This window comes from Triticum dicoccoides, chromosome 2B, assembly GCF_002162155.2.
Source record: "Triticum dicoccoides isolate Atlit2015 ecotype Zavitan chromosome 2B, WEW_v2.0, whole genome shotgun sequence".
NCBI lineage: Eukaryota > Viridiplantae > Streptophyta > Magnoliopsida > Poales > Poaceae > Triticum > Triticum dicoccoides.
This window is the reverse complement of record NC_041383.1, coordinates 363,436,903-363,450,525: the sequence shown is the minus strand read 5'-3', so window position 1 is coordinate 363,450,525 and position 13,623 is coordinate 363,436,903.

The window sequence follows — 13,623 nt, the reverse complement described above, 5'->3', positions numbered from 1 at the left end:
TTAGATTTTTCCTGCAAATTTGCGAGATGGGGGGGGGGGCAGGGTCAGGGGATGCATCTGACTTGGGCAGTTGTATAGAATTTTGATGGTAGTTGCTCAGTTTTTTTAGGGGAGGGTCAGGGTAAGGGGATGCATTTTACAAGGGCACAAGATTCGTTTTTTTGCTGATGTTGCTTGAATTCCTAGATTGAGTTGTATAGAGATATGATTGTAGTTGCTTAGTTTGCCCCCGCATTTTTTCTGTGATGGAGGGGCAATCGAAGTTCATAGTATCAACAACTGCACTAATTAGGGGCAGTAGTCGCATTGTGTTCAACATTAAAGCAACACACTATTTTTTTGGGGCGGAAGATGGTTTTTTGTGGTTGTTAGGGGCAGTAGTCACATTGTGCTTGTTTTATGTCATTTTTTTAGTTGCCACAAAATAATGAGTAGTTGCATAGTTTTCAACACCAAATTTCTTCTGCAAGCACTAGCATTCAATAGTTGAGTTATCTCTGGGTAGGAGTAAATGGAGATCGTTCATCTCCAAATGACAGTGAAGTTACCCCAAATGCAAGTAGTATCATTGAGCAGTTGAGTTATAGGGCTTTGTATTTTTTTCATCAACATGGCATATTTTGATGTGTTTCTTTTACAGAATGACTCCAAAAAGCAGAAGGACTGCGGGAAAAACTGATGGTGAAAATGAGGGAGAAGAAGTGGTAGCTCAATTAGCAAGGAGTAAAGTTGGACGCAAGCGCGGGCGGATGAATCATGATCCTGTACGTGGTGGTTGGGCAGGGAAACGAGGCACCAATTCTGCCCGGGGTGGTCGGGCGGGGAAATGGGCCACCGATTCCGCCCCTCGTGATGAAGGAGGGAGAAATCTGAAATGTGCGAAGAAATTCACGGACGAGGTATTTTTTTTAAAAAACTTGAAAGAAGGGAGGCATCTTTATTTTGAAATATGTAATGCTCAATCAGCATGCCATTTTCTTGGTATATGCACTCCTATCTTTGATAAGCAACAGAATAGCAGTGTAGCAGTTGCCTAGTTTAGTACCAGCAGTTGCAGTTCAATATAGATCTAGTTGCTCATTTTTTAGCAAACACAGCTTGCTTTTTTTAATTATCGTGTGGTTCACTTAGTTTAGTAAAGTGAGTTGCTCAGTTTAATATAGTGGGTTGCTCAATTTAATATAACTGCCGCTGCTTTTTTTTAATATGAGTTTTTCCGTACATTTTTTTACGCAGATTGGTAGCAGTGGGCCACCATCAAGGAACAAGGCATCACCTTTAAGACTTTTTGTCCTAAACAGTGGCCTTGATGATATACAAAAGGATGCCATCGGTGATATAAGCTTTGGGGGCGTGCTTGATATCGGCACAAGAACAATGAAAGGAGATCTTGTGAAGTTTGTCATGAAGTGTTATGATCCAGAGTTGTCGAAGCTTGTTATCCCAGATAGGGGGAAGATCCCAGTTGATGCAACAAGCGTAGAAAGAATCTAGGGTTTGCCAAGGGGGCAGAGGAAGGTTGCGCATGAAGTGGAGCCAGACGTACTTAGGTTGTTCAATGAGACGTTCAACATCCCGACAGGGCCCACGCCAACAGTGACCGAGTGGTGCAAAATGATAGATGATATGTGAGTTGTTGCGGACGACAAGTTCTTAAGTGCATGGCTGGTTGTTGTTTATAGCTGTTTTCTTGCACCGACCACCAGCTTGAAGGTGTCCCCGCGTGCACACTCAGATGCGCTGAATCCACGTGAGGTTGTGAATTCAAAAGTTTGCCAGTTTGTCGTCGACCAACTTAGGCTTGCTTTCATGGGTTTTGGAGACAAGAAGAATACTATATGCTGCTGCCTTTTTAACCTAGTGGTAAAATGATCTAGACCTCCCCCCCTCTTTTTTTCGTTTCATTTTGCGCTTTATGTTTCATGCTGAAGTTGGATATGTCTTTTCGCAACTCACATGTGTTTGTCTATTTTTTGAAACAACTCCTCTACCTTGACTCGCTTGATGTGGACTACAAGATAGTCCATAAGGATTATGTGGACGAGAGGACGGCAACTGTCCTTCCAAGGGTCAAAGCATGGAATGACAGTCTGATCAAAGCAGTAATTAAGAAGGACATGATTAGGAAGGGTGTCTATGGAAAGTTGCGAGTAAGTGTTACTTTACTTTCTGAACAAAACTTTTGTAGTTGCATGATTTTTTTCATGCATTTTCCCACCTATAGGGATTGTGTTGCCTAATTTTAGGGAGCTAGTTGCTTTGAGCTAGTTTCATGACAGTTTTTTTTGCATGAAAATTTGTGTGGTAATCTTCCTCATTTTGTCTCCAAGTAGTCATACATGTCCAATTACATGAGGTTTTTTTAAGCAACAGTTGCCCAGCTATAGGGATTGTGTTGCCTAATTTTAGGAGCTAGTTGCTTTGAGCTAGTTTCATGACAATTTTCTGTCCTGTTTACTTTGAGCTAGTTGCTTTGAGCTAGTTTCATGACTATTACTCAACAGTTGCTTTGAGCTAGTTGATGCCAATGAAGGGGGCAAACGACATACTACATGTTTGTGAGATAAGTTGCATCAAATGATATGCAATCATGATAAGCCTCCGCATATGCTTTCTGTGTTGCACCATCCACCCCAAACAAGTTTTTTGTCCCGCCTTCCGCATCTGTCTTGCATTTAAAGAAGAATCCTGGGTCGTTTTCCATCACCTTGCAAAAGTAGTTTAGTGTTTCTTCAATGTCAATGTCCTTAGTTGGGGCACTGAACTACGAACAGTGGTTATGGATGGCTTTAGCTGTGTACGGAACAATTAACTCCGAGCTGTAGTATGATGACATTATCATCATGATCTCCCATGGCATAAAAAAAATAGAAACTTGTGTTTTCAGGACAAACTAACCACAATGCAGCGAGCAACTTGTTTTTATAGAGAACATAAAGCAAAAAGTATGCATAAGTAGAACAAGACTAAGTCTGTTTCCCACCAAGTGTTTTTTCTCCTGGGTGATGGCTTTTTTTTAATTTATCAGAGTTGCACAAAAAATGAACATAGTTGCCTCAGTTTACTGTTCAAGTTGTCAGTTTTTCTCCCTGACTAGGGTCGCCCATGAACCCTAAGCACCTTATACTAGGATAGGAAAGAAATCCAAGTAGTTGAGGTAGGAATAGGCAACACCAAGGTTTTCTGCTGGGTCATGATTTTTTTAATTACCAGAGTTGCATAAAAAATGAACATAGTTGCATAATTTTTTTACATAGTTGGCTCAGGTCAAAGTACTTGATGCAGGAATAAGTAACAGTTCTATAGTAACAAGATTTAATCCAATGTGAGTTGTACCTGCGGTCAAGTTGCAGTCGTTTAGGCGAGTCAGAATTTTTCTCTCTTCCGGCGGGATGCCTTAGTGAGAACGGAGGTATTTCAAAAACGATGGCTTGTCAATCAGTGGGTGGTTAGGGATGGCAATGGGTAGGGTATGGGTGGGTATGAACTTCTTCTGCCCAAACCCATATCCACAGAAACCTTCTATACCCACCCATTTCAGTACCCATGGGCATAAATTGATACCCATGCCCATACCCATCGGGTATCCTATACCCAATGGGTATCCAATGGGTACAATCTATGGCATTTAATTTTTTAAAAAGTAAATTCAAGTGACGATGGGCGAGCGGTATAGTATTGATGTGGTCTCCTCCGGTGAGTGGCATCTTGGAGAAATCAAGTGAGTATGAGCAATGGTTAGTGGTACCCCAACGCTATGAGAGGCGGCAGTGGGAATTGGGGATCGCTAGATCAAGAGATGGACATGTGTTCGATGACGATAAGTTGAGATTTCATCACTTCGAGGAGACACATATGATGTAGGATGAGTGGCGAGCAAGTACCTGTGGCCCTATGTGCTATGGCCGGTTTAGGGAATAAGAGATTTAGGGTGGGCCATGAGACTTGGATGTTGACTCCACATATCATAGGAGTTAGTTTCATTTAACATTGTTTGTGGGTATCCATTGGGTGACCAATGGGCGCAATTTCATACCCATGCCCTACCCATATATTTTGCGGGTATGGATACCCATTACCCGTGGGTACAAAACCTCTCCAAGTCTTGCCCATGCCCATTATTTTCGGGTAGGGTACCCACGGGTACCCATACCCATGGGCAAAACTGCATCCCTATGGGTGGTTGTGATCTGCAATAAAAGTGATAACCTCCCATCTGTCATATTTAAGCTTCACCACCATCTTAGCACGACATTTTGTTTGCCTCACAGTTTCTCGCTTCCTCTTCTTCTTGAAAGTGTGTTCCTCGACATCCTCTTCAACATCTTGCTCAGGTGAACTCGGGCATGTATTGTTTTTGCATGACGAGGCAACATCCAGGATCCCAACCCTCTCAGCCGTTTTGCAGAACTTGTTACAACAGAATTGATGTTTTTCCAGCACGCCTGTGTAGGCCGACCCGTAAGACGTATTTGACTTGATTGAAAAGCCCTGCATCAAAGTGTAGCCATTGTAGTGTTCCATCGCATCTTCTAATGTGTCAAAGCACATGCCAACATAAGGTTGTTGTGGCTGTGACCCAGCTTCTTCGTCTTCCAACTCATGTGCCTCATGAACCAAAGCATTAGCAGGAGCAACCATAGGTGGGGGGGCAGCAACATGATTATCCGGGACATGAGTAGTGTTAGAGCCAACGTTGGGGTCAGGAGACTCACCAACCTCCTCCTCCAAATGTTGATGCTCCTGCTCATCCCCTGCATGCAAGAAGGGTGCACCCAACTCGACTGAAATGTTGATGGACTCTACGCCAAGCGGTGGTTCATTCGGATCAATCATCATGAACAATCAACCTGGAACAAACCATGTGTTAGCCCACCACAAAAGCATGCATGGCCTTTTTAAACAAACTAGTTGTAGAATAAAAGGAGCAACTAGAAACACTTGTTTGGGAAACTATAAAGTTAAACAGAGGCAATTTCTATCTTCTTTTTTCTCAAAAGTTTCTTGTTTCTTCTTTTTTCTTGTATGTTTTATGTTTCTACCAGTATGACGCACAGGTATAGCAGCAAAGATTTGTTTTACATGACATGCACTGATTCATATGTGCCTTTTTTCAGTAGCAAATTACAACTTTTAATGATGGGAAACAACATGCACATCTGATGGTGAGCTTATCAGGACCAGAAGACCTATCATTTGGTGTAGTTTATGGTCTTTTTTTTCTAGTGAGACCATATGCACGCTAGCAAAGTATCTTAGTGTGGGATTGTTCAAATCTGTTTATCACATGTTCGTCATTTTGTGTGTTTGTCGTTTGTGTCTTTTTAGTGAGAACCATACCGATATGGCAAAAGTCATGCAAGTTACTACCTTCTACCCTTGCTTCTAGCATGAGTTTGTTTCCATGAATTTTATGTTTTTGGTAGTACATGCTTTAATGCACAGGGAGTTGTATGTGTTTTTAGTACTAGAGTTGCCATGTTCTTACATCTAGTAGAGGCAACTCTAGATTTTTTGAGCAGCTATGTTTGCATAGCTCTTTTTTTATCAGAGTTGCTTTAAAAATGAACATAGTTGCTTCAGTTAACTGTTCGAGTTGTCAGGTTTGTTTCTTGACCAGGGTCACTCATGAACCCCAAGCACCTTATACTAGGATAGGAAAGAAAGCCAAGTAGGCTTCAATGCATACTATATAGAGTTGCACCCGCAAAACACCTACAAAGCCGTGTAAATGGTCCTGCATTTTGTTTTGCACTAGAGTTGCCCTATTTTTTGTACTAGTGTTGCTTTTTGTATCATAATAGTTGCTCAAGATGCATGCCATACATAGGGTTGCTGCAATGCACCTGCAAAACCATGCAATGATCCTGCACTTTTATGAGCACTAGCGTTGCCTTTTTTTTGTACTGGTGTTGCTTTTTTGTCTCATAACAGTTGCTCAAGATGCATGCCATACATAGGGTTGGCTCAAAACAATCTATAGGTTGCTCTTTTTTCACCAGAGCAAAAGAACGAACTAAAAACTAGTTGATGTTCAAGCAGGAAAGAGCTGGGGTGGTTGAGTAGGGAAGAGAGAGGAGTCGGGGTGAGGTGGTGCTTACCTTTTTGGTGGGGGAGGTAGGTATCCTTTTTTTGTCTCCATGTACATCCCTAGCTTCTGGTACTGCCTGGAGTTTGCATTTTGTTGCATCATGTTTAAATATTATTTAATTTGAAATGGGGATTGATCATACCCTAGCATCAGAAAGAATTCAAATGGGATCAAATAAAATCTTTTTCAAATAACCCAAAATGCCCTTTGAAAATGTTCATGATTTTTGCTAAAGGTGAAAACCTCTGCCAAAAATAATGAGCATATTTTTGGCCATTTATGTATTTTTGAATTAACCCATATTGTATTTGAATTGGGGCATTTGAATTCTATAAATATATTAAATGCTCCAAAAATTCTGGTTTCAATTGTGGGCTTTTGGAATAATCCAAATAGTGCCCCCAATTTATCTCAGGAGTTTTTGAAAAAATGAATTAGTATTTTTACTAATTCAAAACAGAATAAAAGAAATAGGGAAAAACTGAAACAACAAAGAAAAGAGAGAGAAAGAGTTACCTAGTCCACTTACCTGGTGGCCCAGTAGGACCGACCCAGCTGTGGCTGAGGGGGGAGAGTACGTTACCCTGGCTTTGTATAGGCGATTTCAACGAGATTCTCCGACAGGAGGAGCAAATGGGCCCTAATCCTCGTGATAGCGCACAAATTGATGGCTTCAGAGAAGCGGTGGATGTATGTGAATTGGCTGACTTGGGATACTGTGGGCTAGATTGGACTTTTGAGAAATGAGTTAGGGGAGGTGATTTTTATAGAGTCCGTTTGGACCGGGCTTTAGCCTCTGCAAGTTGGTCGCATATCTTCCCGTTTGCGAGAGTGGAGCATCTTACAGCAGTTAAGAGTGATCACAGTCCAATTCTTCTTCTGAATGAGATGGAAGCGGGAAATCAGCGCATCGCATTGAAGAAACCGTTTCGTTATGAATGTGTTTGGGAAAGAGATAGCCATTTTAAAGGTATTGTTGAAGATGCATGGAGAAGTGATGGCCCAGCCTCTTCGATGACTGAATTGTCTAACAAGCTTCAAGCAGTGGCTGCCTCTTTATCCAGGTGGGGGCGGATCACCTTTGGATCGGTCCGTTAGGAGATACGGCTGCTACGCCGACAACTGGCAATGATGCGTGCAGATCTGTTGCGAATGGGACCCAGCGACGAGGAACGTAGGGTCGAGGATCGAATGGTGGAATTGGCGTACAGAGAGGAAATCATGGCCAGACAGCGGTCGCGTATTTCATGGTTGTCCGAGGGTGATAGTAATACCAAATTTTTCCAGAGGAAGGCTAGTGCTCAGTGGGCCAAAAACAGTATAACCCAGTTGGACCGTAATGACGAAACTACGTGCACTGATCCGGTCGAACTCGCGGACATGGCTACGACCTTTTACTCAAATCTGTACACATCAGAAGGAACAATAGGTATTGAAGAGGTGTTATCGCACATACCGGTGAGGGTGGATGGCAATATGAATGCCCGCCTGAATGCAACATATAGCAAGGAAGAGGTTAAGGAAGCTCTGTTTCAAATGTTTCCAACTAAAGCACCAGGGCCGGACGGTTTTCCGGCACATTTTTTTCAGAAACATTGGGACTTATGTGGTGATGAAGTAACAAGGATGATCATTAGAGTGCTTGATGGTGTGGACTCACCGGAGGAGATCAATAATACGTTCATCGTTTTAATCCCTAAGATAGCAAGTCCAAAAGTTTTAGGACAATTTCGGCCGATAAGTCTTTGCAATGTGATCTACAAGATCGCTTCGAAGGTCTTAGCAAACAGGCTGAAAGTAATCCTCCCTGAGATCATTTCCGAAGAGCAGTCAGCTTTTGTCCCTGGTCGTCTTATCACAGATAACTTCATCACAGCCTATGAATGTTTACATTATATGAAAACTAGGAGGGTAAAGGGAAACATATACTGTGCGTTAAAGTTGGATATGATGAAAGCGTATGATCGCTTGGAATGGCCTTACTTGCGAGCTATGATGATAAAGATGGGCTTTAGTTCCCGTTTCACTGTTACGGTCATGAGATGTGTGACATCGGTCTCCTTTTTAGTTCTATTTAATGGAAGGAGTCTGGATGGGTTTAAGCCCTCTCGAGGTTTGCGTTAGGGTGATCCTAGCTCACCATATTTGTTCCTGCTAGCAGCAGAGGGCTGTCATGTTTGTTGAAAGCCGGCGCAGGAGTACGTGGAATCACAGTCGCGCCGAATGCACCTGAAGTTAATCATCTGCTATTTGCAGATGACAGTTTGCTTTTCTTTGAAGCGACTGATGCAAGCGCAACTCGGATTGAGGAGTTACTAAGGACCTATTGCAATGCCTCGGGTCAGAGGGTAAACATGGATAAGTCATCCATTTTCTTTAGTAAAGGAGTACCAGATGCTGCTCATAATTCCATCAAGAACATTCTATCTGTTCACAATGAATCATTGACAGAGAAATATTTAGGCTTGCCATCGGATGTGGGGAGAGCAAAAGAAGGGTCGTTTAAATACTTGAAAGATAGAATTTGGAAGAAGGTGCAAGGGTGGATGGAGAAGTGCTTATCGGCTGGGGGGGAGGAAGTACTGATTAAGTCCGTGGCCCAGTCCATTCCAACGTATTCTATGTCATGCTTTAAATTGCCGAGGGGCTTGTGTGAGCATATCAATGGCATCATCAGGAAGTTCTGGTGGAGGAGTAAGAATGGCCAGCGGAAAACTGCCTGGGTTTCATGGAATACTATGTCCAAACCCAAGTTCATGGGAGGGTTGGGCTTTAGGGATTTGGAGTTGTTCAACTTAGCATTACTTGCACGTCAAGCGTGGAGGTTTCTGCAGGACCCGGCTTCCCTAAGTGCTCGCATCCTAAAAGCCAGGTACTTCCCAGATTGTCATCTTCTGGATGCTGTTTTGGGTGCAGGTCCGTCCCAGGTCTGGCGCTCCATATTAGAAGGGAGGGACGTGCTAGCACAAGGGCTCATCAAGCGAATTGGATCGGGAACACAAACAAATATATGGCAAGACAACTGGCTCCCGAGGGACTACAAACTTCAACCGATTTGTGCACGGTCGGCCAATCCGCCAAGTCTAGTTTCAGATCTGATCGACCCCACCATCAGGTCATGGAACAAGCATGTGATCATGGAACATTTTATTGCTCCCGATGTTGAAGTGATTATGAACATACCATTGAGCACTCGGATTCAGGAAGATTTTTGGGCCTGGCACTATGACAAGAGGGGAGTCTTCTCGGTCGATCGGCTTATCGTATGATATCCGCAGTCAAGACTCAGAGGGAGGACTGGCTTGACCACCGACCGGGGCACTCAAATATTGCAGCAGACAAGAGTTCATGGTCGTAGCTCTGGAAGGTGTGGGTCCCTTCCAAGATCAGGGTGTTCGTATGGAGGTTAGCCCACACATCGATCCCTACGGGGCTTGTTCAACATGAGAGGAACATGGCAGATACACCGGCGTGCTCGATTTGCGGAGCCGAGGAGGATACCTGGCGCCACTCCCTGCTCAGCTGCCGCATGGCTAGATGCGTATGGGCCTTGGGTGATGATGAGCTTTTGGAACATGTAATATCAAACCAGAATCCCGATGCACGGCTGTGGCTGTTCTGGTTGTTCGAAACAACAAGCCAGCAGGACTTAACGTGTGTTCTAGTGACAATGTGGGCGATTTGGTGGGCTCGTCGGAAAGCAATCCATGAGGAAGAGTTTCAAAGCCCACTGTTGACCATGAGCTTTATCAGGCGTTTTTTGGAGGAGCTGAATATCGTGGAAGCTCAACAGCCGTGTTCGTCTTTGATGCATGCGGCACCGAAAGCATGTGCATGGCTTCCGCCAGATGGAGAAGCTGTGAAGATTAATTGTGATGGCGCCATATCAACGCTGGGCGAGAAGGGAGCGGCTGCCGTGGTTTCAGAGATAAAGCAGGGAAGTTCCTTGGAGCATCAGCATTAATTTTTGAGGGCTTGATCGACCCAGCGAGCTTGGAGGCTCACGCGTGCAGTGAGGCCCTTGCCCTTGCCCGCGACTTGAATTTGCAGGAGCTGGTAATCGCATCAAATTTCTTAGAAGTGATCTCCAACATAAATCAACAAGCATCACCAGTGTATGCGCCGATTCTGCAGGACATACACATTAGCATGAACCTTTTTACTTCAGTTTTCTTTCGTTTTGAACGTAGAGTGAATAATTTCGAGGCCCATTCGGTTGCAAAAGGAGCTGCGTCTCTGCCGGTGGGCCGCCACGTGTGGCTAGGGATCCTTCCTGAAATTGCTTGTATTCCGGATGTGATGAGCTTTGAATAAATCCCTAGTTACCTTCAAAAAAAAACCACCGCAACTCCTCCTGTCGTCTTCCTCCTCGGACAGAAGGAAGAGCGCGTGCTCGACGGCCGCACGCACACGCCCGACCACCTCCTGCTTGCCGCTTCGCCCCGGACTGGCTAGAAACGCCACACGCCCCGTATGGATCCCTGCGCCCCCTTCCTTGCTCACTCTCCCTCTCGCTCCCTCGCTCTCCCCCTCATGGCCGAAGCCGCCATGGCCGCATCATCGAGAACCACCGCAGTCAGCCACTTCCTCGAGCCATCTCCGCGTCCCCGAGCTCCGTATCATCGCCAGCTTCATCCTCTCTGAGACAAGCATCTCCGGACGCACTGCAATGCCGACTACGCTGTCGTCTTCCTCCTCGGGCTCCGACCACCGCCGCTTTCGATTCGCCGCACGCAGGACGTTCCCGAGCAGTCGGAGCATCTCTACGAGTTCGCTGTGAGACCACGCACCTTTCCCCCATCTCTCATGCTCGCTGGCATCCTCTAGGCTGTAGTTGCACGGACGTCGAAGCTCCCAGCCGCCATGGCCGATGGATCCCGTGCTCCCGAGCCTCTCAGCTCTCTCCTGTGGCACCAACGTGCTTCTGCTACTCTGTAGATGCTCTTGCGCCACTCTGTTCGCTCGGTTGCAAGCTGCAACCGTGTATCCATGCTAGCTCGACCGCCGCCGCCGCTTGAGCTCGTCGCCGGCGACATTCCGGCCACCCCAGCTCATGCCACTGCCACCCTCCGCCGTGCGGAGTCGCGCTGAACCGAAGAGCCCAAGCACGCTTGCTCCCATCACCGGAAACAGCCGGACGGCCAGCACCGCAGTGCTCCGATCATCGCCAGAGTTAATCCGATGACGTGGGCGGATTATATTAGTCTAACTACCCAGTTAGTTTAACCGTAGTCGCTAACAGTAGACCCCACATCGCTAATTAACCACAGGTTAGCCCTTGTGTCCATGACAGGCGGGACCCGCACATCAGGTTTGACTCTGGTCAGCGGCGTTGACTGCTGACGCAATGCTGATGCAATAACTGTTTTCTAGCTTCAATATTCAGGAAAATCCAGAAAATAGTTAAAACTTCTAAAATTCATAGTAATTCAATCGTAACTCCAAATTAAATAATTTATATATGAAAAATTATCAAAAAAATCCAACCTATCCATCTGTACAATTTTCATGCATGACAAACCAAATTATACCTACTATATAAGCGAAAACATGTTATTGACATTTTAAATGCTTAATATGGAGTTTGCATATGAACCCTTGGATCATATGGACTTCATTTAAATTGTTGCTAGATGCATTAGGGCAAATCTTAGCATTCTTGACATGTCATGATCATGCATCATAATGTCGCATTGCATTGATTGTGTTCTTTCTCTGTTGCCAGTGTTCGTCCCCTCTCAGTAGACGTTGTTCCGACGATGAGTTCGATGGCACCGATGAAGAGCTATACTATCTTTAGAAGTGCCACGCAAGCAAAACCCCCTTGTTCATTCCGATGCAATCCCGCTCTCTCGCTCCTGCTCTCTTTTACTACATTAGGACAACAACGTTTCAACTGTTACATGCTGCGGTAGTTGAACCCCATTTTCTCTGCATGACCTGTCATTGCCATAGTAAATAGATGAAACCCACTAGCATGAGTAGGATTTGTTTGATCCATGATGTGCCTACTCATTCATGCTTGCTGTCATGCCTGCTATTGCTTAGAGTTGTGTCAGGTCTGATTCATCGGGAATGAATTGGAATGTTGTGAAACATGTCCTACTGTTGAGAGCTAAGTGTGTGAACACGATTTGGTAAAGGTAGCGGTGAGAGGTCATGTAGGAGTACATGGTGGGTTGTCTCATTGAAACCGTCCTCAGGAACTGAGTTCTGTGTCTGTGATCCAAGATAGTTACTACCACACATTGGGCTCCGGGCACTCCAAGCTCTCTCGACTTATTAATCAACTCGATCTCTGTCCAGGAGTTGCAACTAGTTTCTGGTGTTTGTAGGTTGTGTTAGTAGTCTACCAAGTGGCACTTGGTACAGGTGGGCTTGGTTCAGACTAGGCACCATGTCCGGGTATGCCAAGCGTTGCCCGTTTGGTGGGCTTGGAACCCTGTACACATCGTTTGGAGCCGTGAGCGACACCCCAGACGGATCTCCTTGCGTATGGAACCTGAATAGGCGATAAACCTGGACTAGAGTCTTGCGTAGTTAGTTAGGTCATGGCTGACACCCTCACCAGGCTTCTGCTTGAAGGTTGCCGAGATACATGACGTGTACATGGCGGTAAGTGGTGAGAGCGTGTGTGAAGAAGTACACCCCTGTAGGGTTAACATGATCTATTCGAATAGCCGCGCCCGTTGTAAAGGACTACTGGGTTGCTTGTGTAGTTCATAGACAAGTGAAAGTGGATACTCTAAAATGCGCAAGATAAGCGTGAGTGCTATGGATGGAGTTGTCGTAGGGAGACGAGAGCGGATCCATAGTGGTGTATTGATACAGTGAATTTGTGGACTCGTGTGCTCCACCTCAAAAGAGTTACTTGCAGTCATAGTATAGTTTAGCCACCGAGTCAAAGTTGGCTTGCTATAGTTAAACCCCACCATCCCTTTGTTGATAATGATGCATATGTAGCTAGTTCTGATGTAAGTCTTGTTGGGTACATTTGTACTCACGTTTGCTTAATTTATGTTTTGCAGAGAGACTTCAATCTCGCTAGTAGTTCCGCATGGACTTCGACGTTTAGCTTTTTACCTCAGCTACGATCTTGTACCCTTGGAAGGATCATGTAGATAGTCAGGCTTCTCAGCCCTTTTCATTTGTATTTGTCTGTACTCAGACATGTATGCTTTAGTTGCTAGTATGCTCTGAATGCTGGGTCATCAGACCCATGTTTGTAATATCTCGCTCCTCGGAGCCTAATGAATAAATACTCTGAGTCGTAAAGTTTCGTTGTGATGCCATGTTGTATTTGCACACATTGAGCATATTATGTGTATGCTATTGAAATGCTTGGTATGTGTGGGATCCGACAACCTAGTTGTTTATTCTTGCTAGCCTCTCTTACCGGGAAATGTCTCCTAGTGCTTCCATTGAGCCATGGTAGGTTGCTACTGCTCCAGAACACTTAGGCTGGCCGGCACGTGTCCTTCTTCATTCCTGTGTATGTCACTTCGGGGAAATGCACGCGTTGTTCCTTGAAG